We start from the raw sequence: 24904 nt of genomic DNA on the forward strand, positions 1-24904 counted from the left end.
TAATCAACAGCCCAGTAGGCAGGACAATGAGCAGGGGTGTGAGAGATTTCTGGAGTCAAACCCGGGAGAAGAACTCATGCCCCAAGTGTTAATGTGAGGGTATTTCTCACCAGAGCAGTGGCTGCTTTAGGGCTCTCCTGTTGTGATCTCCAATTTTGATTAAAAATCCAGCAGCTCACTGGACCTAAATAAAGAGATCATTTTGAGCCCCAAGTGGTCAGAGTATTTCTGTGAGAGACCAAGCTCAATGCCTGTTTAATATTTATACAAAACAGGATGGTTCCAATGCCACATTCCCATTACACATTTGGGTCCAACATAGTGAAAGTTTCCTTTAAGAAAACCTACAGAGAAACCCTTTACCAGAAGAGTCCCAAGCAGCTTTTCCTCTTGAGCTACCTCTGTGCCAGAGTAGCTGACGTACAATGAGATTCTGCCCTCGGTAATTTTAAGTCCATGGGTTTTTCCTAAGGGTGATTCATTTTACAAAAACACACAACAAATAAACAAACACATACTGGAGTTAAGAAGCAGCATGTGCTATGGATTAGGGAAAAGAGCACCCCTCGAAAGCCCAGCTGTCATGTTCAGGATAAAGATAATGTTGGCTTTTTCCATTCCATTGTCTCCCTTTCTCTCTGCTCTTTGCTCACTGTGTCTCCCTTCATTTCGTCCTCACTCTCTGTGTCATTTGTTTGTCTCCCTTGCTTCTAGGCTTTGTCTAGACCAGGGCGTGGGATGTCTTGGCCAACACCAGCAAAAAGTAGAGTAGATAAGACAGTGAGCCTTGGACTTGCTTTAAATTGACTGAGTTAGATACACTAAAATATTAAACTAAACATAATCTCCTTTTCTAGATGAGCCATTTTTTCCCCTGAAATGAATGTTGATCCTTTCTAGAGTAGGGTCAACACCAGTCCCATCACCATCCCTTCTGAATGCCTGCCAGCCTTGCACAAAGCAGCCCTGATCAGCCTGGCATGTCCAGCTCATTCTTGATCTCTCCCCAGAGGGAGAACAGGGTTTGCAAGCAAAGTCCTGTCTGCAGCCTCATTTTAGTTGAAAATGACATTTCTGCACTGTGCTTTACTTGAGAAGGTGGGTCAAAGCATATCTGATGCTTGGAGTAGGATCTCAGCAGCTTGAGAGTCTATTCCAGGGATGCAGAGCCCTTAACAGATTAAGCTTTTCCTTTAAAAATGAACTTTAACTGAAGTGGGCAGGCAGGGCTCCAGTGTTTGCCAATCTGCGTTGTAAATACTGTGGAGGGAGACAGGGAGAAGTAAGCAGAAGCAGCTTAGGACACAAATAGGAAGGGAAAAAAAATTGATATAATGTATTAGTTCCCACCTAAACTGAGATTTCAATTTTCTCTGTTCCATCTCTCTCCCCAGCCAACTTTCTACAGCAAGTTTGAGCCTTCTCTAGTGAAATTACAGTGATTGTCAGCTCAAGGAACTTGATCAAAATTAAGCCCATTTCCTCAATAAGTCCACACAGGTTTTTTCTTTTATTTGTAGGAAATGCACATGTGTAACTAAATCCAAATTTGGCAGAGATAAGACTTTTGAATCAATTCACAATGCGTCCCATTCATTCTGCTGTAGCTGAAGCACAGCATCACCCTAGAATGTGATTAGCTTCTATATAGCAATATCCCTGCCCTTTTTATTCTTGTAAGGATGTAATTGGTGAGGCAGAACGTACCTGGAATGTATCTTGCTGCAGCAGACACAACAGCTCTGCTCTTTGGAAAGTGACACTCAGAATTTCTTAGCTACAGGCCAGCTGTCATAGGAAGAGATGATTAATTAGCCACGAGCTGGGACTGGACAGGGGGCTGAGGGCTGGGAACAGGCAGGGAAATGGCTAAACAGATTCAAGGAACAGTAAAGCAGGCCAAGAGCTGGAGGAGAACTGCTGGAGAAATCTCTGGTTTGAAGGCCAAAGATTTCCAGGCAGAAGCCAGAAGGGCTTTATAAACGTAAATGAGTGGGTGGACAGAACAGATCAGCCATGTATTCAGAGGTCTTGGATTCACTGACCCTCTTTAGCACCAGATGCTGCTTTTAATGCACAGCTGGCTGGTGGAGGAGGATTTCTGTGTAAACAGCCTGGGAGATGGATCTGACATGCAGGCTGGAGCCCGGAGCCGTGTGCCCAGTACTGTACTCGTCCTGGCTGCAGGCTGGGATCTTTCTGGTGGTGTCCCACATGTTGTACTGTACGGGATGAATCACTTCCTGCCCCTGCCCTTTCTGCTGTGCTGCATCACGGCCCTGCTGCTCTGGGACTGATGCTGCAGCCCTGGCTGAGCTGTTTGTGTGCTCGGAGCCCGGGCTGGCGCCTGCTCGCACGGAGAGGAGGCTGCTGTGCCTCTAAACTGCTGTGTCATCCTTGGTTATTAATGACCGAGAACCACATGACACAAACTTCTGGGAAGCTCCAGCAGATTCCAGGAAGGGGTCAAGGAGTTCAATAAACAGTTTTATTAGAACTTGAATTGCAACCAAAATGCTACACATTGACTTTTTTTACAAAAACTTTGTGAGTGTTACTTGAATTTAGAACTCCTGTGAATGGCAGCAGAAGCACACAGGGTTATCTTTTCTTCCTGCTGATTTTTATGTCACTGCTAGGTCACAGTTGTCCTCGATAAGGAAACCTAAGTGCACCCCCCCCATTTACATTTTCCAGTTGCCTTTCCAGCTTTTTGGTAAACTGTAGGGTTAACTGAATTTCAAGGGTCATACTCGTGCCTCAGTGATACTGGTGGGAATTGAGAGATGAGCAGAGAGATCCTGGACTGCACCAACGCCTCAGGTGACTGCAGCACCTCGTGTGGGCAGGTCACCCGTGCAGGTAAAGGTGAGAGAAACTCCAGGTGAGAGCATCACCTCAGTGGGTGCAGGTGATTGTTCAGGATGACAGATTCCATGTGAGCACACATTGCTGAGGAGCCTCGGGAAGGCAACGTGCACCCGCCCCGAGGAGTGGCTGGGCACAGGACAGGGGCCAGGCTCAGCAGGCAGGGGGCCACCTCTAAAGTGGCACTGACTGGCTCTGTCTCCTGGCAGCAGCCCTGCCAGCTGAGGAACTTGGTGCTCTGTAAAAATATACCTTTTCAGTGAATTGCCTTTGCTAAAGTAATTGCTTTTACATTATCTCTACCACACACTCTTTAAAACCAAGCTGCAGTTCTGTCTCCCTGAACATGCTTTCAATTAATGCTCCTGGCTGCACTTCTGTGTTTGCTTCTGCTGCCATCAGGCCCTGGGAGCTGTCTAGCACGGTGTATGGTATAAACAGCTCCATTTGTTCATTCATCAGCTTGTCTCTGTCAGAAGAAATCAGAACCAGGAATTCATCTCCCTTTCAAAGTGATCATAAAGCATCCACTATAGTAAATATTAATGAGCATTAATGAGCATTGCTATTTCACTGTTACTAATGAGTATTGAGGCACAGAAATTAAGGGTCCAAGCCAACTTACTCTGACATAAAATTAAGGTGCTTTTTGGCCTTACTAGAAAGTGACCAAGTTGCTACTTGAAATAAATAGAAGAGCCACAACCAGAGGCTGTGTGTGCCTCATACTCTGCAGGACAAAATCCGTAGTGCTGGCTTCTGTTGGCTGTTTGCTGCCAGCCACAGCTCTGTGGGAGAATGTTTAGCAGTTCTCACACTGAACAGACTGACCAGCATTGCCCCCCAGACAGAACTGAATGCACCAAAGCTCTGCACTGGGTCATTCCCTGGGTGCTGTAGCCACCCTTGGGGTGAAACACAGCAAGTGTTCAGCACAACATACAGAGCTACTCAGCAGTCTTTAATGGAGGAAGTGAAAAACACTACATCTGTTTGAAATAAATGGGGAATTTTCGGGAGGTAGAATGGAATTACCCAAGCTGGGATCTGACTTCAGTTAACTGGCGTTAACTCTTGCAAAAGCAACCTCAAATTTTTCAGTGATCACACTGGTCAGAAGTGCAGTCTGACCTCTTGTCCTGGGGATGGCATTCCAAACATCCTGGTACCTCCTTCCATGGGGAGGTGGGCTGGCTCAGTGCTGACTCAGAGAAAACCCTGCTGCTAATCTCTGGAGCTGCTTCCACAGCACTTGGAGTTTCTCAAAGCCTTCACCTAAATGGTGCCATCCCTTGGCTGTTCCAAGGTTCCTCATCAGAAAAGCTTTCTGTACATGGCATATCCAGTCTGTTGGTGCTGCTGGACAATGGCCAGTCTCTGCAGCAGTCCTGTGCCATCCCCCCTGATCATTCCTGGTCTGATGCACATTATCTGCAGAGGCTGCTCCAGTTCTGGGTGCCACAGAAACTTCACTTCATGTAGAAGTTGCACATAGGTATGCAAAAGAAGCTTTTTCATGCCAGACAATTTGCATCTTAGGGAAAGCCTAAAGCTGTGACTGGAAGGTGTAACTGTGGCATATCCAGGGAGCTCTGAACTTCTCTGAGGAGGCAGAGGTAGCAGGAGCACACAGACAGAGCCTTCAGCCTTCTGAGGCTGAGTCCCTGGTTCTCTGCTTACCAGGAAGGGCAGAGCTGCAGATCACCCTAAACAAAAGCACTTGGCCTTGCCCCAAAATATGAACCATCTCCAAGCAACCTGGTGCATGTTCACAGTCAGTCTCACAGGTCCTGAGCATTTCCAGCTCACAGCAAACACAGCACCAAAGGCAGCAGAGCTGAGTCCTGCTGTGCTGTGCCCCCCTGCCTGTGGTGTCTGTCCTGATGGGGTGAGCTCCTGTGGGTTTCCCAAAGTTGGGCATTTGCTGCTCTCTCTCTCATCTGCTTTCTGTGCTAGTACAAAGCCACTGCTCCTGAAGCTTTTCCCTTCACAGATGCATTCATAACATTTATTTTCTATCTGACAACTACAGTGAAGCACCAAATGTTAACATAATTTTGACCTGTGTCTTTATATCAGATCTGGTGGAAAGCTGCCAGTTGCTTTGAAATTATACTGATGGATAGAGACACGTGCATGTAACATATACAAACATAGCACAGTGACATAAATCCCATTTCCTTGGGCAATCAGGTCAAAGATAAGAAATCTGGCAAGAAAGAGTCACCACAGGATGCTCTGCCAAAGACGAGGTTGGCATGAAAACGGAGGAGATGGCAAAGGAAAATTTAGCATTTCACTGGACAACTTTTCAATCAAAATGTTCTGGCAGGATTTATTTGTTATAAAATAAATAATATAAAATGATACCTATTTTTCTATCACTAACATTTCCATGGAAAGTTTTGATCAGGCTCAGTTAGAAAGCCCAACAAAGTTTCCAAGCAACAACAAAACCAGACTGATCTCCTTTAGCTGGAAGACATAAGGGTCAGCAGAAACAGGACATGTGGGAAAAATATACATGGACTGAAGAGAAAGTTCTTAGGAAGTGAGGACCATTCAGTAAATGGCTTTGCATTTGGGTGACAGTGAAAAAAATTACCCTCAGAAGTTGTCCAAGCAACAGTGTCCTGTTTATATCTTGTGGTCTTATGAGTAACTGACTGGAAAAAAAACAAGAATGAAAAGATAACAATTACAATAAAATTAAATTAAATAAGCCAGTGACTCATTACAGAGCAGTAAAAACAAAAACAAAATCATTTAGGTCCCAATAACAACAAGAGAATTAAAAGGAAACACAAAAATGGCTGGACTGCTTTCCTTATATATACAATCAACCACATGGAGATGGGAGAGGAGCAAAACCCATCACAGTTATTCTGTGGAAGGCAGAGAACACAGAAAAATATGGACTGCGATGCTGTTGGACTTCAGCAATGTTAAATGGAGTGGGACAAAGCTTTTTGTCAGTGCCATGGAGGGACATTCCTCCCCACACATCCTAGCAAGGCACCCGCTGGAACGGACAGCAGGATTTACCCCACAGACTTCTCCATAAATGACTTTTATGAAGCAACATTGTCAGGCTTTAGAAAAGTGTTATCAGCGAAGACCCACCCATGATCTCCTTCATGATTCTGGAAAAGGCTCAGGGCTAACCCCAGAGTCAGTGCAAGCCACGGAACTCTTGGAATATTGAAGCAAGTATCAACTGATCTCAATTTCATATGACTCTGCAGGGACAATTTGTGCACATTAGTGTTTGGAACTGTGCATTCTGGACTTGGTGCTGTTGACAGAAATCTCACATGGAATGAGTTCTGCATGGCTGCAGTGCTTTGATTTAGCAAAAACCCTCAAAGATTTATTCATAAGGAAATAAAATGATTATACAAAGGGTATCTTGACTTTTCAATGCTATTCAATTACCAATGCCAATAAGAAGCTGAAAAACTCAGGGTAGAATATCAAAATTCCCAAAGTGTGCAGTCATTTGTACCGGCTCACCTCTGAGCAAATTTTATTTCTCTGCCTTTTTTCACATATTCCAGTGTTCTCATTGATCTCTAAAGTATCCCTTGTTCAGTGTCTGAAGGGAGAGAGGAGCACAGGGACTTTTGGGCTGGGTTGGAGTTGTTTGTGATAGAGTTTACAGACCTTCACCTTCCAGCAGCAGGAAGGCTGACCAGCTGGGTCTGAAGCTTTAGAAATTCTGTACATCTTGTTTAGTTCTGCTTTAGCATTGCATCCAAAGAACAAAAGGCACTTTATAAACACAAACAAAGAGTGTTCATTCCACTAATAAGGTAAAGTAGAGTCTCAGAGGAAAACAAGACACAAAGCAGCAAAGTGATTTCCCCACATTGGCTCTGAAGCCACTAGGAGAGCAATAAATAGAATCTAAATCTCCTGACTGCTTGTCCTGTGCTTCAGCCACGAGACAGGCTGCATCTGACAGGCCCCGAGTGCTGGAGTGTGCCCTGTGGTGCTGCCCAGATGGCAGATCCTGGGCAGAGTAAACAGGGAGCAGCTGCCCTGCCTCTCTGCTGCCCGGGCTGGTCTGCACCCTGCACCCCTGCCCTGCCCTGTCCTCACTTTGCTGAGCTGTTTACAGCCTGCTTCCCTGGAACCAGCACAGCTTTTCTCGCCCATCCTGCAGTTCTTGAAAAGACATGACTCAAGCCTTTAACCCTTTGGCTGCCGTGGCTGCCCGCGGGCTGCTGTTCGTGCTCAGCCTGTGCTCTGCTCAGGAATGTTCTCCTGGCTGTTCCTGGCACCGGGAGCTGCAGCCACGAGCTGACACGGAGCTGCACTGATTTCAGGCTGCCGTGTCTTCGCCAGGCTGTACATCTCAAGCTTCCAGGGCTGAACAAACACGTCCTTCACGAGCTGCTCAGCTCTTTCACCATGAAAGAGGCTGCCTAACTGAGACCACATAAGGCAAGGCCACTCAGATTTTGGGCTGTACACACGGGCCTTTCCCTAGGGAAGGAGGTGTCTCTTCAGTCAAGAAAGCTTAGTAGGAAACATTTTCTTGCCCCCAGCTTCTCCAGTCCTGGCTTACCAAAAGATTGACACTGACCCCTCTCCTGTTGCGTTTGTGTTCATTTTACAAATGTCCAGTTTGCTACCTGCATGCTCTGGTTTTGATAAAAGTGTGCTGATTTATACTTCTGCTCTAAAATAGTAACCTACCAACCCGGCTTTATACTTTGAAATGTCACTGCCAGTGGCGTAACAGATGCTCACAATAAGCTGACAACCCAGATTTCCCACTGAGGAGTCATTCATGGATGCTGCTGTTGAAGCAGAATCTGACAGTTCTCCAACTCATAGCTCCCCTCTCACCACCGCTCTACTTTTCTTTAACTGCTGAAGGTTGTGTCCCAGGTGATTATAAAAATTTAGTTTTATTTAATCCTCAAAATGTATTCGGTTTGCTACCAGATGAATGTAGCAGAATCAGTCCTTGTTGGGAGATTACAAAATAAAGGGTGATAAGAGAAAAAAAAAAAAGTGTGGAGCTTAGAACTATGAACAATGCAGAATTTTTCTTAGAGGTTATTGAGAATTCATTGGAAACCACCAGACTATAAAATCTCATCATCTTTGCTGACTATTCAGTTCATCATCAACTAGGAGGGATGGCCTGAGTTCACTTTTCCCCACCTCTTCCAAAAATCTAGCAAACTTCCAGAAAAAGCATCATACTGAACTGGCACGTGCCAGGCTGCACAGCTGGGAAGCAAAAGGAGGTGTTCTGGCAGGAGAGCTCCCCTCTGATTCCTGGGGCTCTGGGAAAACCAGGCTGTACCACCCTGAGCACAACGTGCCCCCACACCTGGACCACAGCTGCAGCAGGAGAGGTGCAAAGGTTCACCTTGACAGGACAGGATGGCTGAAGAGAGAGGCACAAAGGGGGACAGGGTCTCCTCAGGCACAGCAGCTGAAGGAGGGCCATAACAGCAGCAGCTTAAAGTTATCACAGAATGTTTATTATTCACCAGCGTTACACACTGCAAAGCTTTTTGATGTCTGCTCAGCTCAGACCTGGAAAAGCTGAGCCTCAAGCTGCAAGGTTAACCCAGCTTGGCCAAAGCCTGTGCTTAACCCTGACATGTTTGAAACTTGAGCTATAAAGTGTCATAAACAGGGACCACTTGGTTTTAAAGGCAAGTATGGAGAGTCCTTTTATAACAGTCCAGCAGGATGTTCTAGTATCTCTGTCCGTAGAATCCTGGCCCTGCTAAATGAACTGCTGAGAAAGTGAGTCTGACTACCAGAGAATAAGAGGTGTTATACCTTGCAGACATCAAACCTGTTGTTTTAGTACCTCCCTGAAATTTGTAATGGGCTTACACCGCAGCAATGCCATCAGGCAGTAAGATTGGTGGGCAGCTGAGGTTCATTAAGCAAATGAAGCCACACTTGAAAAGTGTTATGTGACAGTGAATCAGTCTGGGCCTTTACCAACACACAAATGTTATGGAAAAAAGTGTTTATAACTGGCATTTGTATTGCAGCAAATGCTTTAGCAGAGAGCTGGACTCAGAGCCAGTGCAAGTGCTGCCGTGTGGTTCAGAGTGCCAGGGTGCCACACGGGTACCCAGTCAGCTGGGGTTTGTTTCTCTGCAGCCCACGGGGAGCTGGAGTCATTTGCAACAGAACTAATCCTTGTTTTGTGCAAGGCACAGGCGTGAGGGGAGAGGGGAGGAAGCAGCAGGCATACATCAAGCACTCTTTAGGCAGCGAGCCTCTGCCAAGGGGAGATAAGGAGAAATGAATTAGCTACTCTGGACCCGCTTCTCCTTCTCAAATAACTTCGGCTCAGTGCCTAGTGAAAGCACATCCTTGCTTGCAAAGTCTTGTTTCCGCTCCATGTCAATTTTCTAGTGCTAAACTAATTTGCTGAGGCTCTGCTAATGTCCCTGCCAGAGGAGCTTCCATCGCCCTTATCTTTATTTACTCAGAAACATCATGACAGTATATTTTACCCCTCTTTGCCTTTCAAATTATTTTCAGCAATATTCCCCATCTCTCCCAAAAGCTGCTTCCTGCACAGGGATACATCTTACCACGAGGAAAATGCAAATGCAGCAGTCAGGTCCTGGACACGTGTTGCACAATGCTGGTGGCAGAGGAGTGGGTGGCTGGTAGCCCTGGCCTTGGCTCAGCCAGCAGCCTGGGGTGGCAGCAGCACCACAAAGCAGCACCAGGACTGCAAATGCCCTGGGCCTGGCACTGGGTGGCCACTGCAGGCAGGAGCCCCCTCTGCTCAGGGCAGTGGGGATGTCAGCTCTGAGCCACAGGCTGTGCCTGGCACAGCTGGCAGGTCACAGCAAGGCTCTGCACTGTCTCTCCTTTGCCTATCCAAGGTCTGGGCTGGTTGCTGGACTATTCTAGCAAGTAACTGCAGCAAGGAAGAGGGGCATGCCTTAAGTGCTGGAGCAGTGTCATGAGACAGGCCCACAGAGAGCCCAGGGCCCTCTTCTTGCAGGACCTGACCCTAGTGGCTCCACATAATTTATTTGGAGCTCTTTAGTCAGTGGAGTATTTAATAATTTTGCAATTAAAACCTGTCTTTAGGTTTATTCACTCTGCCCATGTCTGCACCTTCCTCCCTGTGGAGGTCTGGGACGTGGCTGCACAAGAGCATCCAGAGCATCCACGCTGGGCTGGAGGAGGTTACTGGAGGGCAAGGGCTGATCCCTCCCTCCGTCCCTCTGCAGGCTGAAGGAGGAGCCTCCCTCCAATGAGGCAGGATGATCCTGCTCCCCAGAGCTCACCCCAACAGCCAAAGTGATCCCTGCCAGGAGCACAGAGCCTTTGCAGGGGCAGCACTGCTCCCTCCCCACAGGCAGAATGCCTCCAGCAGGATGGAGACGGGGGGCCCTTCCTCTCTCCTGAGAGCTGAGGATTTGGAGGGAGCCTGTTCCACACCTTTGGGCACTCAGCCATCTGCAGCTTCTCACCTTCTCCTTCCCTGCTTGCTCACTGGAGCCAGATGTAGTGCTACATGTTCAGAACATGTGAAGAGTCAAGCCCTCCTGTTTTATTTTGTCTTTGGGATAAAGTCCAGGGTTACAGTGATTAGAGGTTCTCTTCAGTTTCCTGTTAAATAATTCTAATTATGCATCTGTTTTAATCACGATCTCCTGGCTGGTGGCAAAAGGAAATGCAGTAGGTTCTGGCTTGGACATCACAGCTAATGACTTTCTAGTAGGTTCAGAACAACAAGGTACCAGTGCCACCTCTTGTTAGTAAAATCTGATAGCAGCAAGCCAATGACTAATGGTCCAGGACCAGCCTTGCTCTGCTCCACTGCTGTCACATAAAGTCACGTTCTTGCTCAGCTTATGGGGCCATTGGGGACGCTGGACAGAAAATTTTTACACCTAGAGTACATTTGCAGCATTGAAAAATTCTGGAAGGTTGTGCAGGGCTGGTTGTGGGGACAGGCAGCAGCACAGGGTGGGCATGGACAGCAGTGCCCTGAACCCAACACGTCACCCTGGGCACCTGGACAGAGCCCAGGGATCTAAACCCCTGCTCCTCTCAGGACACACAGCAGACTTCAGGAAAACAAAAGCTCTTTTTTTCTTGCTCTTTTAGATTGGCAGGGAGCTCAGGTACTCCGAGGAACAAGGGTATCAAATTTGAATTACTGTTTATTTCTACCACAGCCATGCCCAAAATCTTGGACTGCGCTGGGGACCCTGTTGCCTTGTGCTGTTCAGAACTTGTCAAGAGAAACTACAGCATGAATGAATCAAACAGAAACAGTGAGAAAAAGAAACAAATGTAGAAGGGGGGAAATAATCTGCATGGGATGACAGAGCTGGTGACAGAGCTTGGTCAGGAGAACCCAAATACTGACCCCACACCTCTCGAGCAGTCAGTGATACACTGACTTTATCACAGTTCTCTTTTGTATTCAGAAGGATGCCTGTATCCAGAAGTTACAGCAAAGTCATTACAAGTTCTAGTTCAGTGTTTTCTTTTGTACAATGCCAGAGCTCATTCCAATGAGAATGGAACAGAATCCCTAATTCAGCATACTTTTGATATGAACACAGATGTTAATCCAAGAATCTGTGAAAAAACTAGGAACACTTGCTTCAGTTTTAAAAATGGATGTAATCCCACTGAAATTAATAGTACAACTCATCCCAGCTGCAGAATTAAATGTACATTCTCTGCTCTTTGAAGATCAATACCATTATTTAGTACCGTGTCTTTATTAATAATTGGCTAAAGCCCCTCTCCTGTACCTCTGACAGCAATCTCCTTGGCACAAACATGCCCAGAGCTGAGCCCAAGTGTCAGTGCTGGCCAGAGCAGAGCCCCAGGCTGTGTGTGCTTGGAGCCAGGTCCTGCCTGTCTGGCTGCTTGGCTGGTGGGAGCAGCAGGGGCACGGGGCTGAGCAATGCAGGCAGTGCTGGCAAGGAAGCTGCTCTGAGCCCAGGAAGTGCAGTTTGCCTTTGGCCTGTAGGGCTGAGCCTCAGCTCTGCTGCCAAGCCTCGGAGCTCTCGCCCCATGGACAGACGCACACGGCTTTTCCCATCAGCTCCATCAGAATAAATACAACTGTGCTGTGGTTTCTTGTTATAAACTCTTTACAGGAGCTAATTACTGTTGGCACAGGATTAACCACCAGTTGTTGAAGTGAAATTTTGCTCAGCTCTGGATGCTGCCTGCACTCACAGTATGGTGAGAGGAACGTGCTGCCCACAGGTGCTCTGCCAGGGCAAGATCAACCCCTCTGCCCTTCAGGTAGAATTAAAAATCCTCTTTTACCTTTTCAATAAGCAGGGGATGAATCCCAGAGTCCTTGTCAACATTTCCCCTCTAAACAAGCTCCATTCTCGTGCTCAGACTGCAGCAGCCTGCAAATGCTCTGGCACCTGTGCCTGTGTGCTCAGTCTGCTCTGTTCCAGGGGTACACATGGTGTGCAAGGCTGCAGGGAAAGGATCCCTTTCAGGCTGGTTTGCTGCTCAGGGCTGAGCAGGTGGTTTTATACCATTCTGAATAGCTGCTTTGACTGTGAAAATGAAGGGAAAAAAATCTGTCCTGTGGACACCAACCTGTGAGGTTTGCACTTTATTTATGGGAAAATAATTCAGCAGGGTCAATGGGGCATTGGTTTACAGGGTGCCCTAGCTGCACTGATGAGTAATCTGCTAATTAATAGCTTTGGAAATGCTGCCAAGATGCTGCCAGAGGGATTGCAGCACACCAGCAGACCTCGCTCAGCTCCTGAGCAGACATTCTCAACAGCCAGCAGAGCTGCTGGGATGAACAGGATGGCCTCTTACTGCTCCTTCCAGTCTGTTCTGTAGGCCAAAAGATGTTAGATCTTATGTCTGTCCTCAAATACACATCTTTATTTTTGTATTCCTGGCATCGTGAGTCTCTGTAGCTGAAAGTCAGCCCTGACTTCTATCTAAGCAAGATCTCAGTGTTTTCAAAAAGAGTAACAAAAATGCAAATCATCTGACAGCTTCCTCTTTGGCCAACAGGAATTCAACAAATAAGTCTGCAGGCTGTGTCCTTAAACCTAAGAAGTCTTTGTGCAGAAGCTGAGGTAGAAAAGCTACCTGTTCATCTAGAAAATAATGAATTGTGCACTGTGGTCTCTTGTTCTTACATCTAAAAAGCAATACTGCTCCAAACTAAATCTGTCAGTGGGACATAGATACTTGAAGGATTAGTTTTATGGGATTCCCAGTTGTACTGCCAACTGCTGTCTCCCAGGAGGGTTGAATGTTGGGAAAATCTGTTCTAAATCTATACATTAATTAAAAACCCCTCAGACCCTTGTTCAGTATTTTCAGTGGGCATTGAGGATGTTGGACTGAGGAAGGAATGCTGTTCCAGTGCTTTCTGTCCATCTGTTCAAAACTGACCCTTCCTTTTGCATGAACAGTGCTGTTTCCTTGCCAGACCTGGCTGCTGGGGAAGAGGAATTCAAAGCAGAGAAGAGTTGGTGTCTGGGTGCACGTGAATGGCCCAGGCTGTCCCTCAGCAGGGAGGATCAGCCACCTGCTGCTGGAGCTGCTGCAGTCACCTCCCTCTCTGGGTGCCCTCAGTGCCTCACTGACTGCTGGTGTGCAGGCACAGGGCAGCCAGCCTGCCCTCCACACCACCACAGTGGTTAGTGAGACAGCTTTTCCTTGAGTCTCCAGATCAAGAGTGGAATTTTCCTGCTGTTCTCACTGGCTGTGCACCTCACACTCGATCACTGCTTTCCTCTCTGGGAAAGCAGTGGCTGTGGGTCCAAGTCCCTTATGACAAACTTTTCGTTTTTTTCATTGAAGTGCTATCTTTTCCTTGCTTCTGTCACCTTCAGGAAACCTGTTACCCAACTCTGGGTGCTCTTTGAGGAAGCAAAGATTAAGTAACAGGCAGCAACAGGGGATGTATGACAGTGCACTGAGAAACTGCATCTCTGGGACAGCAGGTTCCGTAAATGCCACCCGGAGCAGGGACCACTGGATGCTTCCCTGTCTCAAGTTCCTTTCTGGGTGCTTTCTTCACTCCCTTGGTGTTTGTTCTCCTGCAACAGCAAGGAAATGGATAAGAGGAAGGAAAGGAGGCAATGAGCACACATCTGAGAGGGAGGGGGCAGAGGAAGGTACCAGAGGTGCCCTTCCAGCTTGTGCAACTGGCCTGTGCCCAGCCAGCAGTGTCCCAACAGGGCACAGGGGCACTTTCCTGTTAGACAAGAGCCCTGAGAAGGAAAGGAGAAGTGGGGCCCTGTGGCTTACAGGAATCAGTGTGGACCAACCAACGCCCTGTCCAGACAGCACAGGCCCTGCCTTTGCCCTCACCCACCATCCTGCAGGGCTCTATCAGTCACAGAGCAACTCTGGGTGTTGTTCAGCACAGCTAATGAGGGGATCTCTGTCCCAGGTGAAGCAATCTGGAGACCCATTCCTTCTGGGTGACTTGCCCAGAGCCCTGGGGGCAATTCCAGGGACCAGTTTTTCAGCCTGTTCACTCTGTTATTTTTGCTAGGCACGGTCTAACAGGGCAGTAACTCCTCAAAGCCAGCCTGGAGGGGCAGAGCCCCTTCTCCCCAGGGCACAGGGCAGAAGGCAGCACTGCCTGGCCGGGGAGGCTGCGGGCAGCAGGGCCAGCCCGAGCCCTGGAGCCCCTTCTCCCAGCCAGAGGCATCTCTGCCCTGCAGAGGAAACCCTCCAGCCGAGCTCTCTGCTCTCCTGCTGGACCCGAGGGTCCTGTGGCTATGAATCAGCTCCTGCTGGACCTGCCAGATGAAAGCCCTGCCCTTCTCTAGAGGTTCAAGCTGTACACAGCTGATTTCGGGTAGCTGCTGCAACCATACTTTTGAATGGCTAGCCAGAGTTGCTTTTTTTTTTTTTTTTTGCCTGAAATACATGATTTTTATGCACTGTTGTATTTTTGCCAGGTGTCTGAGCTTTCCAAGTGACATGACTACCAGGCCCAAAAGAAACAATCTATTTTTTCCTGTTGCACCTGTCATCACAAAGTTTAAAAAGGACCTGGAAACACACCTGGAGAGGCACTCTCAAGACAAAAGATGTCAAACCTTGTATTCTCAGTGTCTTCTTAGATCTGTTTGTTAGTTAATTGTGCTGGCTATAGTAATGCTTTGAAATTCTTGCTGTATTTAATTGTCAGTGACAGAGCTGATGTTTAGTTTCTGGTCTGAAGAGCAGCCTGGTTTTCACAGAGTCTGGTGTGTTGTGCTTGAGCTCCCTGCTCAGTCTGCTGAAGCTGAAGGGCTGTGGTTTGAAATGAACTTGTTTGCAGCTTAGGTTTCTAATAAAAGAGATCAGCATTGCAGGCTGCTGGACCACCAGCTTTATCTCCCAGCAAAGCCTGCAGGGCTCAGCTTCATCCTGGGAGTGCTCAGCACCTTGCTGACTTAAATAATTTTATGTGATTGTGTGAGGGACTGGCAAATGCCCCCGACCCAGCTGGGCACACCTGGATTATTGTATGGGTTATAAATGTGTTGAAGAGTGCCAGTGCTCAGCTGAACTCGGCAGTGCTGGGTGCAGGACAGACAGAGTGCCAAAACTGGCCCTGACCAGCAGGTTCTGTGAGTGGGGGCCTTGTTTTGCACTGGGCAGAGTATGGGGTTTGAAATGTGTCAGCCCCAACACTGCCATTCAGCTGAGTCAAAGGCCCCAGCTGAGTGGGTGGATTTTTACAGAAGGCCTGGCTAATTTTTAGACCATTAGTAATGGAGCTGAGGAAGATAAGGTAATGAACAGTGTGCTCCTGTCTCATGCTGCAGAGTGCAGAGAGTTCAGCTGCAAGAGTTAAGAAAGAATTCTTTTCCCCATCTGTGCCATTGCACAAGAGCAGAGGTGCCTGAGCCAGGGGACAGCAGCAGGAGCTGGGTGTTGGACATGGTGGGGTTTATTGACGACCCATTTCTTCTGACACTCCTGAGGTGGGATCTGTGCAAGTGGCTCTGGGCAGGCAGCCTTGCCCTTTGGTCCCTTCAGGGCCAACAAGGAGCAGGAGGAGACGAGCTGCAGCCTGGGAGCTGTGTCCCAAGGGCTGGGGTTCGTTCCCATCTCAGTGCTGAGAATGGGCAGTACTGCCCATGGCACTGTGCCACGGTGCTGTGAAACACCTTCAGTGCTCCTGAGCACTTCACACGTGGGCAAAGGGCCATAAAGAAAGGGATCGTTTAATATTTGGATGCATCGATTGCAAGGCTTAAAATATGGGATTCTTTCCTCAGTGTGCTTTAGATGGATAAGTGTCACCTCTCAAAACAAGTGATCTGGATCTCTCTGTGACTGTGAAGCTGCTAGAAAAGTACAAAAATTGCCTTTGCTTTCTATACAAATCTCAGTAGTTTTCTTCTTAATATGTGCATCCATGATTGAAGGTTAAAATTATCACTCAGATCTCTAGACGTGCTCCCAGCCAAGAAAATGGGGTAAATTCAGCTCTAACTTCACCTTCCAAAGAAAAGAAAAAGGTAGAAATGTTGAATGACAGAGTGCACATAACTCTCCCTACATTAGACATTTTAGTAAGGGCTCCATTGGGGCACTAATTTATTTCAATTTTTGCATGCAGTGCTGTGCAGATCCCAGCCTTCTTCACTGTCCTTGGCCCCACCAAATACACCAGCTAATGCTCTTTTTACACACGGGTGGTTATAGGCCTGTATCTACTGTTACAGGACATTTTTTTCTTGAAGTTAGATTACAGCACAGTGCAGGTAATTAAACAGTGATCTCTATACAAATTAAAAGGGTTGGTGCATACTTTATTTTGGAAGCACAATTACAGTAATTTCAGTGCATGCTGACTGCATAACAGCACGCTCAGGACCCGGGGCCCATTCGGGGATGTGTGAGTGCTGCTTGCACATGCAAATGTGAGGCTTACTCACCTCCTGCCTTTGAAGTGCCACCGCTGCACAACCCCCAGGGAAATGTGCCTGCACCCCAAGGCTCCCCAATTTTCAAATGGTTTGGGAAACAATACTTGAAAATTAAGACTCTTCTTCCCATTTCCTGCTAAACATCACCACATCTGAGCAGTACACAATACCCCGGTGAATGGGTGCGTTTCCTTTTTCCCCTTGCCAGGCAGTGCCCCGGGAGGCACGGCAGGGCAGGGCAGGCTGCCCCCAGCGCAGCTCCCGGTGCAGTTCATCACTGCCTGGCTCCTCACCACCTCTGCGGGCTCCAGGGGAGCTGCCTGCCATGAACAGCCCCTGGCACAGCTGCGGCCAGCCGGGCAGCGCTGCAGATGCCCGGGTTAGAGCGTTCGGGGTTTAACTGCTCCTCACGCCACTCCCCTGCTGCTGAGGCGAATTCTTGAAGCACACTCACGGTGTTTTTCCCTCACGACCGGGCTCCAAGCCAGAGCTGGTGTCCAGGAGCAGGGCGAGGAGCACGGCAGGCTTTGCCTGGCTGATTGCATGCGCGGCAGGCAGGGGCAGCACAGCATTTAACACCCTGCCCGAGTTAAAGTCTGATCTCAAAACCAGCTGGGAAGGGGATGTGATTCCGAGCGGCTGCTTACAATGTAGGTCAGTTGAATGCAAAAGTGAAAGCAGATGCACCATGAGATTCCCACGTCTGCAGAGGGAGGGGATGTCAGGCTGTCAGTGCAAAAAACCCCAGAACTGATGTGTGCCTCGTGCTCTCCGATGAGTGACAAGCGCTGCCCTCCTGCCAGCATGGGAAGTGGCAGAATCCAAGAGTGGGCATGAATTCGAGAGTGCAGCCCCCAGGAGGGGCGAACCGCGAGTGTTGGTGTGCGCACACATCCCCGGCATCCTCCGGCATCCCTCCGGGATCCTCCAGCATCCCACCCTGCCGGGATCCATCCCTCCGGGATCCATCCCTCCGGCATCCCACCCTGCCGGGATCCATCCCCGCCGGGATCCATCCCTCCGGCATCCCACCCTGCCTGGATCCATCCCCGCCGGGATCCATCCCTCCGGGATCCCACCCTGCCGGGATCCATCCCCGCCGGGATCCATTCCTCCGGGATCCTATCCTGCCGAGATGCTGGTGCGGCCCCGGCCGGCCCGGCGGGGCCGGGAGGAGCCCGTGCGGTGCCCGGTGACCGCTCGGGGGCCGCAGGGACAGGAACGCTCCCGCCCCGGCCGCTGCCGCTTCCCCGAACCGCGGGGCTGCGGGAAATCCGCGGCGCTGCCCGAGCCCGGCCCCGCCGCACCGAGCTGCCCCGGCAGCCGCCAGGGCCGGGGAGGCACCCACGGGCACCACGGGGACTTTCTCCCTGCGCCTCAGAAATTGTCTGTTCATACAGTTATTAACTGATATTAAATCTATGTGTGAATTTTAAACGGATCGCTGTAACACAGATACGCTTGCAGGATGTAAGCATTGCAATGCAAATTAATTTTTCTTACTTACAAAGTGGATTCCAAATTTACATCCTCACAGGGAATTAATTAGGAGGAGCTTTTGCCTCTGCGAAAAAAAAAAAAAAAAAAAAAAAAGCCTTGAAACCCACAGTTCTGTGGGTGTCCCAGGGCACCACAGCAAGATGGGACAGATATTTGAAACACGCCACTTGCCTCAGTCATTGCTTTCAGAAAGTCAGAATGCTCTGAGCATAAAGGCTTTCTTCATATTAAACCACTGAGATCGATCACCTGATTTTAAATTTCTTCTAGACAGCATAATGCATTAGTAAAACTCCCAAGGGAGTATTAAAAAGAATTCTTTCTGCGGCTATGGAGATGTAGGTGTGTTGCTGTGGGGTAAGGTAAGGTGAGGTGCGTTCTTGCTGCACAGCATCTGTGCTGTGGTTTGCCTCGTGTTCTTGCTTTTACCCTGTGGTAAATGAGAAGCTCCCCCAGGATGAAAGAGGAAGTATCTCTCCAACTTGAAACATCTTGGCAAGCACAGCAGCAAAACAGAAATATTTTTATTTCTCCTTAATGACTCAAGAATATTTTTAATTCTCCCACATCTAATACATGAGTGCTGTCAAATTCTGACTACAGCAGTGTACTGTGGCAGTGTGCTTCTCCATTTGACCAAAAAGAGCTGCCAAAGGAGGTGATGGATGAAGAGTTCAAACTTCAGTGCTGAGGGAGGTCAGCCTGTGAGTGATGATCTGCCACTGGCCTCAGATCATGAGCTGTTTGCACAACGTGGGCTCAGGACAAGCCCAGGCTGAAGATGACAGATGATGCCATGTAAGCTCTCCCAGGTGGCTCATTCCAGTCTGATCCAGATCATCTGCACCCAAGGTCATGAGCACTCCAGAGCCAGTCACTGGCGAGGGTGACAGGCTTGGTGACCTCCCTCCCACTGTTCTGAAGGATGACAAAAGGGAAGGTAAACAAATAACAAGAGTTCTCTGCCACTCATGGCCTACTCTGAAGCTTCAGCAGTGGGAAGGGAAGGGGTGAGACCCTGGTGAGTAACACAAGCCAGTGCTGTTTCTTCTCAGAAGTCACTGCCCAGATGATGGCCCTGCTGGGCATGTGATTGCTGTATGCACAGAAGAGAGCAGTATCACACTCTTCTCAGGATTTAGCCACTTCCTAAATTTGTGGTTTGGTGAGCAGAATAGAATCTTGCATTTGGTGGCCTCAGAAAGTGACTAAAATTAGAATTAGAGGTGGATGTATTTTTCAACTTTTTTGGACCGAGTGTCTTGGCTGGCATTTCCCCATTCTGCTGTTTCCTTGCCCTGTGAATTAGGTCTGTTTGATCTATGGCTGGCATTTCCTCATTCCCCTTCCTCCCTGCCCTGTGAATTAGGTCTGTCTGGTCCATGGAGAGCCCTTCTCCTTGGCAGATGGTATCAGGCTTCACCACGTCTTCTTTGACCTTCCCTCTCTCTTCTCTTTGGTTTGAGATTCAACCAAAAACAGACACTGAAGTTTCACAACCCAGCAAACTCAATTTTCATCATTAATCTTCCCTCCTTTTTGCCTGGCCTTCTCTGGAAATGATCACATGGTAGAATCATGGTCATGGGGGAACTGTCTCAAGGGTTCTGGTAAAGTACCCACCCCTCTTCCCTGTGGTCAGGCTTGGGCTACTCCTCTTTGCTATTTTTTCACTACAAAAAAAAGAAAGGAAACCGTTAGGTCAGCAGCCCAAAAAATCAGGGAAGGAAAAGGCTGCTCAGCCAAGGCAGGGCCTGCAGGGAAAAAAAAGGAGAAGGAAGAGCCCCTGCACCCAGGCTGTGACTCTGTGAACGCTGCCACAGGGGCATTGGGTGTCTTGGCTGGTGCATTTCAGTGGGTGGGGAAGTTCAGAGTGAGGGGGCTCCCTGTTGTTTGTCCACACTCTGGTCTTGGGAAGGGTCTGGTGAATAATTTTTTCCTGGTGCTCACATCCTCTCCTCTGCTCAGCGCTGACTGTAGGAGAGCCACGGCCTCCCTCCTTTTTCCTCTTTCCCATTTACTCATGATCTAAGTGTGGCAGCCCTGGTGAGTGTAATCTGCTCCTAATAGTTGTGTCTGGGGCCTGTTACAGTTCAGCTGGTTCCTTTCAGATCCCCATGGCATTATTTTCTTCTGGGACTCAGGCAAAGCCTTCTCCGTGACGCCATGCGAGGAGCCCCCTGCTCCCCTGCTCTCATCTCATCTCATCTCATCTCATCTCATCTCATCTCATCTCATCTCATCTCATCTCATCTCATCTCATCTCATCTCATCTCATCTCATCTCATCTCATCTCATCTCATCTCATCTCATCTCATCTGCAGCAAGGCCCTCTCCAGACTTTGGCCTGAACACCAAAAGATACTCGAGGGGAGATTTTCATTCCTCACCCCTATCAGTGTCCATCTGCTTTAATCCCTCTGTTCTCCCCAGAGACCCCTACCATCCATTTTGTGTGAAGGGCCCAGTAAATCCAGAACTTCAGTTCTGCTCACTTCTGCTCCTATTTCTGTCAGAATCCACTGGACTCTGAGGTGAACCCCTTGGAGAAGGAGATCATTTTAGTCAGTCTTTCTAAATCTCTGAAATTTGTGCTCATGACAGGACCCAGAAGGGATGAAAGTTTCACGTGGAAGGGGCCTTTGCTGAAAGATTGTAACCTGTCTCTTACCTTTGTGACCTCATATTTTGGGGAGCTGCAGTTTGGAAGCAAACAGCAGCACTAAAAATATGTTTTGCCCCCATCTCCACACTGTTAGTGTAAAAGGATGGCTGTGTGGGTGGACTGACTCTTCTGTGTTCCTTTTTCTTTTGGTTCTTTTTTTGTTTAACTCAAGAATCTGTCCTTGTCATGTTCACGAGGCTTGACCCCACCCGGGGCCTTTTCTCTTCTTTCCTTGCTCTCAAGCAGGACCATTCTTTCCCCCTTGCAGGCAGCCTTGGCCTCAGGCATTAAGGTGCAGAGTGAGGGGCTGCTGCTCTGATTTCTCAGGGCAGCTTCTTTGCACTTGCTCTGCCTCTGGAGCACCAGTACAAGTTTCCCCCACTCTCCTCCCTCCTGCCTTATCAGAAACCCAGCCCAAGACCTGTAAGAGCCACCTGCCAACACATAACTCTGCTCCACCATGGATGAAACTCTTGATGCTGCCTTTTTTAACTTGTTTTTCAGGTAGTTCCTACCCTTTGAACACTGTCATTTTTCAGACTGTCATTCACAAAGTTCATCGGGTCTCAACCACAGTCTCTGAACTGAAAAAATTTATATGCCACATTTTTGTGGGCTAGAGTAAAATAGAGCAGAAATTTTGAAAGAGGCAGAATGTTTTCTGTCCTAGGGAATTCCTCTAGGAACTCCTACACATGCACAAAATACTGCTTCCAAAGTTTGTGCACAGAAATGTTCCCCTTCCTCCAGGAGCATTTAAGGCTGGATTCCCAGCAGGAGACCTCAGTGAGCTCCAAGGCACTCTGGTGTGGCTGAGGGGGCCAGGGTTACCAGAGCTGGGGTAACAATGGGTCTTGTAAAGGACATCAAACCTTACATTTCCCAATTAGGATCAGCCTGTCGGGAGATGTGGAACATCATGTCTGCCCTTAATGAGAATCACGGCAGCCTTTTAAGCACAGCCCTGCGCTCTGTAATTAGCACGTGCCCTTCTGGAAGGAATGAAGGCAAACCCTGCTGTGGCAAAGGGCCAGCCTGGCCTTGGCAAGCTCCATGCCCAGCTCCCACCCCGCAGTGCCCTGTCACTGAGTGCTGGCTGGGTGTGTGGATGGGGCAGCATATCCCTGTGTGATGTTCTGAGGCAGAATGGGAATTCTGAGTTCTCTGAGACAGAGGGGCCTACATTGGAGCAAGGAGGCAAGAATCACTGGGCTCTGATGCCCAGGGTAGTGCCAGCTGCAGTTCTGCTTGCAGGACCCTTTCAGTGGGCAGTCACCTGTTTTTGGTCTCCTCCCAGAGCAAACAGTGGGGTGTGTTTGGTCACTAGAGCACTGCCTGCTTTGGGAATCAGGCCCAGCAGAAGGGACAGGAGGTCTCCTGTCAGTTAGGACAAGGGCAGAAGATAATCCCACAGAAATGCACGTGTGTGTGGAAGACTTTGGAATGGCCAGCTTGAACAGAGCACTGAAACCTGATCAAAGACAACAAACTCCATCATTTAAGCTGGTTTTGTAATTGTGGTGTCCTATTAACAAGCAGATACTGCTGGAAGGGCTGGTTGTGCAGATGTGTAACATCTACACACACTAGGCCTCTGGAAAGTGTCCTGGTGATAGTTCATTCCAGAAATGTCATTGGTTTTCTAGCTTTTCTCTTGACTGGGAAAAGGAAGAAAGCTTTTCCCTGGGTCATTTTTGGTGGAAGTGTTTTCTGGTTCAGACCAAGTGGACGAGGGGAGACAGACCCTAACAGCAGAACCAGGGCTCAGCTCTCCTGGTGAAGAAGAATCCACAGCCTTGTCACAAGGGTCACTGATGGAGGAGAAGGACAGTGCAAAACCCCATGGCTTTGCTATCCCCCTTCATTTTGATGAGTGTGTTCTGGAGTGTCTAAATTCCTTCCCAAGGACAGGCCCCTGGGCTGGTAAAACGTGGAGGTTTGGGTGGGAATCTCCTGAGCAGCCTGAAAGGGATATGGCTCCTGACAGACCTCTTACTCAGCTCCAAAATTCAGGGAAAACTGAACTTTACGCAGGGAGAAGAAACTTATCTCCCAATATGATCTTCCCTGGGCAACTCTGCTTTCCACCCCCCTTGAGCAGTAAAGTGAATGATCTTTTATGAAATGCAGACTTTATGGGTAACTTGGTTATTGATTGTTCAAGGGGATTTTTGTCAGGATGTTCCTCTATGACCTCGGGGTGGGGGGAAAACAGCCAGGCCAGCTAATGAATGATTTAGTATCAGTGACTGTGGTTCAAATTTACGCATTTGCACCTAGTCGAAACAGCTGTAAGTGCTTTAGGAAAGGTGATATTCCCCCATTTTGTGGAAAGAGAAACTGAGGCACAGTGCAGCTCAGTTATTTGTCCAGAATCACTTGCTGTTGGGAATAGAAAACACTCTTCAGGCTTAAGTGAAAATCGTTAGATAACACTTATTATTAAGGAAATTCACTCCCGCCTAGAATATGACTGAATTTTGAGAACTTGGGGACATATTCTCTCCAAGCTGGGCAAGGAAGCTCTTGGTTCTCCCTTCAGCTCTCTGCAGCGTGTAACTTTTTGTTTAAACACAGCAAGAACAGTAACTGGAACACAGTTCTGCCTTTCCTCCTTTCCCTTCTCTTCCAAATTCCACAGATCTGGTCCTATTTCCCCAAGCAATCCCCTGCACTTGGGGCAGTCAGGGGCTGTGTCCAGGCCCTGCTGATTGCTCGGCAGCGGCTTTGGGCGCTGCGGTTAGCGCGGGCCGGGCCGGGCCGGGCCGGGTCGGGCCGAGCCAAACCGGGCTGAGCCAAGCCGGGCTGAGCCAAGCCGGGCCGGGCAGAACCGAGTCGGGCCTGGCAGAACCTAGTCGGGCCTGGCTGAGCAGAGTCGGGCCGGGCAGAACCGAGTCGGGCCTGGCAGAACCGAGTCGGGCCTGGCTGAGCCGAGCCGAGCCGAGCCGGGCAGAGCCGCGCTCGGACCTGGCAGAACCGAGTCGGGCCTGGCAGAACCGAGTCGGGCCTGGCTGAGCAGAGTCGGGCCTGGCTGAGCAGAGTCGGGCCTGGCTGAGCCGAGCCGAGCCGAGCCGGGCAGAGCCGCGCTCGGACCTGGCAGAACCGAGTCGGGCCTGGCAGAACCGGGCCGAGCCGGGCCGGGCAGAGCCGCGCTCGGGCCCGGGGTGGGCCCAGCACCCTGGCCCGGCCCCGGAGCTCCGCGGCTGCCGTGGCCGAGCGTGGCAAAGCGCCGCGGTGGGAGCGGCTCGGCCCCGGGAGCCGGCGGTGACGGGGGTGGTCCCGGGCTGGCCTTTGGGCTTTTGCCTCGCTGGTTTGTTTGCGGAGGGATGAGCCCTTTGTCCCCGGTGCCAAGCTGGCCGCTTCACACCGGCCACTCCGCAGTGGCTGATTGCAACACAGCTCCTGGAAAGCCTCTGACATCAACAGCTTTTTGAAAGAAAGGTTCAGGAGGCGATTTTGAGCAGTTTGGGGGTGGGTTTGTCCAACTCCCGTGTATGCACTCAGGCACGTGGAGGGACTCTTGGGGCCGTCCTGTGCCAGGCCAGGAGCTGGACTTTGCTGTTCCTTCTGGGTCCCTTCCAGCTCAGGAGATTCCAAGATTCTGTGTCTGACCCAGTGAATATGACTCCAAAGACATCCTGACTGCATCTCTATTTGCACAGTAGCTGCCTTGCATGGTGATTGCAATCTGTCTGTCACCACTACTACACTAGAAATGTAGTGTATACATGTAGGTAATCCTAAAAGCACCACAAAATAGGATACAAATTACTTTGGCTTGGTGGGACTCATTTTGGGGTTTGGTTATTTTTTGGGAAGGTTGCCTTGAAATGATTATCCTTCAATATTTAGTATTTCTCCTGTTTTGCTGGCTTCCAGCCAAGGCCTCCTTCCACTGCAGGTAAAGAGAGCAGAGCTGGGTTGGCAGCCTGCTCTGCTCCTTGGGAGGGTGTGCCTGTCACCCCCACTG

The sequence above is a fragment of the Serinus canaria genome, chromosome 20 (genome assembly GCF_022539315.1).
Source record: "Serinus canaria isolate serCan28SL12 chromosome 20, serCan2020, whole genome shotgun sequence".
Classification (NCBI taxonomy): Eukaryota; Metazoa; Chordata; class Aves; order Passeriformes; family Fringillidae; genus Serinus; species Serinus canaria.